Here is a 4,230-nt window from a genome sequence, read left to right on the forward strand (position 1 = left end):
CAGTTTCTCTTGGTTTTTCTCCTTCAAAAATAGGGGTAGCGGAATGGCTATCTGACTCACCCACTCTTTCCCTTCGAACGATGTTGCGCAGTACCATGTGGCTCCCTTTCGGTTTTCTCTCCGGTTCCCTATCAGCGGGGAACTTCTGTGTTATCTTGGGCAAGGCGGGCTGTTTGGCGGTAAATGGTTCGTTCACCTCCAGAGCAGTGTGAGGTGGGAGCCTAGTGCCCTGTTGGTCAGGCCTTCCCGTCAGAGGGGCGGTAGCGGGGATAGTTGGTGTGAGCGGGCCACCCAGTGCCTAACGCACAGCAGTGTAGTTCAGCAGAGCCATCAATTGCTCTGCCAGAGTGAAGTTTAGCGACCCACCACCAGACGTGGGGGCTAGGCCTTGTAGTTCAGACCCAGCAGTAACCAAAGCAGACCTCTGGAGAATGATATTCTGTCATGTCAGCGAGGTAGTGGAGATGTTGGGGAAGCCTGGCGGTATGGAGAAGGCAGCGCTGACCGGCAGACTGCTCAGCAGAGACATGGGCACTTCAGTGAGGGCAGCAGAGTTGAGCCCAGTGCTGTCGAAGTCCTTCTCAAGAGTGCGGCGAACATCAGCAGAGTCCATGGTACCTACACGTAAAAAATGTGAGAAAAGTCCCAATAAAAGACAGATCGAACCACCTTTTATCAGGGGAATCCTTGATTTAAGAAATCCCAAATACTGGCGCGAAGGCCATTATGAATTTCCACGTGCTGGTTTAGAAACCACTATGAATTCCCGACCCAAATACATCTATACACCAGGAAATAAACCCAAGGCATAGATCCAAACACAGAAGGCGAATAACAGAGATTTCCCCTTAGATTCAAGTTCGAACTCAACGGAAGAGACAGGTCACTCGAGGAATTACCTAGAAAACTCGAAAACAAGTATAAACAGAGCAACAACCAAGAGATCGTTAGCAAAACACATTAGATATGGCAAACAACAGAGATCATACCAGAAAACATGATAGTCGAACACAATTATCATGACAGCATGGAAAATAAACACAGATCAACACCCAATTCTCGATCTCACCCACTTTCCAAATATGCACATGCGAGAAAATGATAAAACCCCTGGATTTGTAAGTTTTCAAGCGGATCGGAACAGAAAAAGTGGATCTACTGCTCTGAATCCACCTAGGTACTCGGATCATCGGACGAATTGGGGCTTGCGCACATAAATCCACGCGCAATTGCAGATCTGCATGCGCAAGCTGGACTCACATCTCAAACTCATAGCATTCCCACAGACGGCGCCAACTGATAAAGTATCTTATCAACACCTAATCTAAATTATGAATTTTACCTAGTGTTTGATCGTGAGAAGCGAGAGAAATAGTTGAATTGCTTGAGAACAAAAGGAAATCTGATGTAGTATTAAGAGAGAGCGTGTCTTTACAAGATACAGATGCATGGGTATTTATAGAATACATGCTAGGGGTAAAAAAGTAATTTCGTCCTAGAGGACATGCTCCCCGCGTGGTCAGGGGTATAGTGGTAATATCGCCTGTAATCGGGCGATTCCTCTGTAAACGGACAATCCCTCTGCTCTGGCGCTTCCCGGGTAAAGCGCTCATTCTTATCATTGACTATCTCATATGGTAGAGCATTCCTCTGACTTCAAGGATTCCTCTAATTGTGCTCATTCCTCTGGCTAAGCTCATTCCTCTAACTGAGTCAATTCCTCTGACTGAGCTCATTCCTCTGACTGAGCTCATTCCTCTAACTGAGCTCATTCCTCTGGCGCAGATGGTTCCCCTGATCCGAATGATTCCTCTATTCAAGTTGATTCCTCTGCTCTGCATATATTACTCCTCATCACTTACTACTTATCCAAACCCACTAAAACCCCCTGTAATTTACTAGAAACTTTTAAGTAATCAAATCTCCCATTGCATAAATATTGTACATTTACCTCCCTGATATTGTCTGTGTTATGTGAATTTACTCCAAAAACCATACATTTTTGTTTCTAAAAAAACCTCAACCATTCCTGCAAAAGAGATTCAAAACCAAAAAGAAAACAAATCACTTCAAATATTCCATTATATTTCAAATTCATATTGAATGGATTACCATTATAGGTTTCACTACATTCTCATCTATAAATCACAATTAACAACTACTGGATCGGAAGTCGTGGCTTTTTCATTGTGTAGTAGCCCGCTATTTTATTTTATAATTAAGAGCAATAAATGCAATATTTATTTTTGCATCTTTCAGTTGATTTAATCCAGTGATTAATATTCAGTTAATTCAGCTCAGAGTTCTGAATTAGATGCCATTACCTGAGATGGCCACGATTGAATTATTGAGTAGTCAATGATTTATTTCAGAATGATAATTGACTTAGCGAAGTCGAGTTATTATTTTATTTGTAATCGAAATATTATTTCTATCTATTACTTTACTCAGTCGTGGATTTAATCCCGACTAATAGAGCGAGTTAAATTAGATATTTAATTCGCAGAGGCTTTATAAAGATTAGTAGAATCCAAAAAAATTAGATTTTCAGATCCTCAATTGATACAAAAACTACTATGGGATTCTATTTGTCACCTCAAGACTTTCCAACACTTACAATCATAGTCCTCTTTCCTACTCTATTGCATACTACACGCATGCTCTCCAACAAATACCATCAACAATCATTTCTACACTACTATTCACTATCTAGTGCAAAAAGAATAAGGGAAATGAGTGCTACTTTATCAAAAGAAGGAAAAGAGAAAAGGAGGAAAGAAACAAAAAGGTGAAAGAAACATCAAATACTGTTACAGCACTCCCCTCCCTTCAAACTCTGCGGCCACCTACTCACAGTCATGCTATAATACAAAGTAGCGGTCTTTCAGCCGCACACCTTATACCTAATCCTATTCCTTCACTTGTAAGCTCTCTTATGGAATTAAGATAGTCAAGTAGCCAACTTCACTTAAAAAAAAAAATACAACACCAGCCATAATTCTTTTCCTTCTTTTAGGCGCACCAAGGTTCAGAGAGGGAGGGTTGTTTCTTTTAACTCCAGCCTTGATTTCGAAGAGGTAAGTTGTAGCTTGAACTTCCCCATTCTTCCATAGTTCACCTGCATTCGTTAAGGAATCATTTTTATTTCAGTTATTCTCCTACTGAAATCAATAGCAGCAGCCACCAAACACCAAACAATTACAAGGTAATTGCTAAACTCAGTTATTCTAGTCAATGTTACATGCTCATACCCATCAAGGCATCTTTTAACCAAAAAAATACTGAGTTCATAAATGAGTCTATATACTTAAGGGGCTTAGCAATCACAAAGTCAGTAAGAACTCTTATGATATAGAAACAACTACATGCTTAGTTTAATCTCTTGCATAATCGAAAATAGGAATCAAGATGATTTATGGCCTGCACCAAATTGGAAAAACAACTAGGCGTCGCGAACCATGTACAGATATGCAATAGAGTCTCCCAGCAACATATATGCAATAATAAAATGGCAGCAATAAGTGAGTGACGTATACAAAACAAATCCCTATTATACTGTAGAAATAAGTTCGAACTTAGCTTTGCCTTGAATGATGCTGGCTCGCCGGAGTTCGAGCAGGGGCAGCGATGGTTCAGAAGCCGGAGCAGCGGCTTCAGCAAGATAGTATCTTGCTGAAGAATGGGGAGAGCGGCGCCAAGGACAAACGGCGACCGCTAGTCGCTGGGTTTACAGACCCAACAACGACGACTGATCTGCTACAGCACGGGGAAGAGAGGAGCAGTCGAATTTGTTTCCGGTTGAGTAATTTAGCGTCGGCCTCGCCGGATTTTCAGATCCGAGGTGACGGCGCTGCGATTTCAGAGATAGAGCTAGGGCTCGAAATTTGCAGAAGAGGATAGGCTGAATTGAGAATTTGAGAGGTGTGGAGTGAGAGAGGGAGTGAGGCGGCGCCGCTCGCCGGCCTTCACAAGGCGGCGGCGGAACTTCAGCGTGAGGGAGAGAGACGGAGCCTCCGAAATCGAAAGAGGAGAGGGAGATGGAAGCTCGGTTTCATGAGGAAATCGAAGGCGAACAAGAGAGAGAAGAGCGCCGGGCTCAGGCGCGGCGACGACCGACGCCGACCGGAGCAGGAGGCGGACGAAGCCGCCCTTACGGAAGGGAGCTGTGAGCGTTTCTGAGAGAGAGAAAGAGAGCGGATGATTGTTAAGGAAGAAAAAGAGTTGGGCCAT

General features: G+C 43.1%; 1 long non-coding RNA gene across 1 annotated transcript; it reads right to left on the reverse strand.

Annotated features, from left to right (window-relative positions):
- Positions 1 to 2,984: 2,984 nt before the first annotated feature.
- LOC131015868 (uncharacterized) lies at positions 2,985 to 4,005 on the reverse strand. The gene is made up of 2 exons (XR_009098705.1): positions 3,576 to 4,005; positions 2,985 to 3,118 (listed from the first exon to the last, which is right to left on the reverse strand). It is a non-coding gene; the product is annotated as an uncharacterized LOC131015868 (long non-coding RNA).
- Between the last annotated feature and the right edge of the window lie 225 nt (positions 4,006 to 4,230).

The sequence above is a fragment of the Salvia miltiorrhiza genome, chromosome 3, assembly GCF_028751815.1.
Source record: "Salvia miltiorrhiza cultivar Shanhuang (shh) chromosome 3, IMPLAD_Smil_shh, whole genome shotgun sequence".
NCBI classification, from domain to species: Eukaryota; Viridiplantae; Streptophyta; class Magnoliopsida; order Lamiales; family Lamiaceae; genus Salvia; species Salvia miltiorrhiza.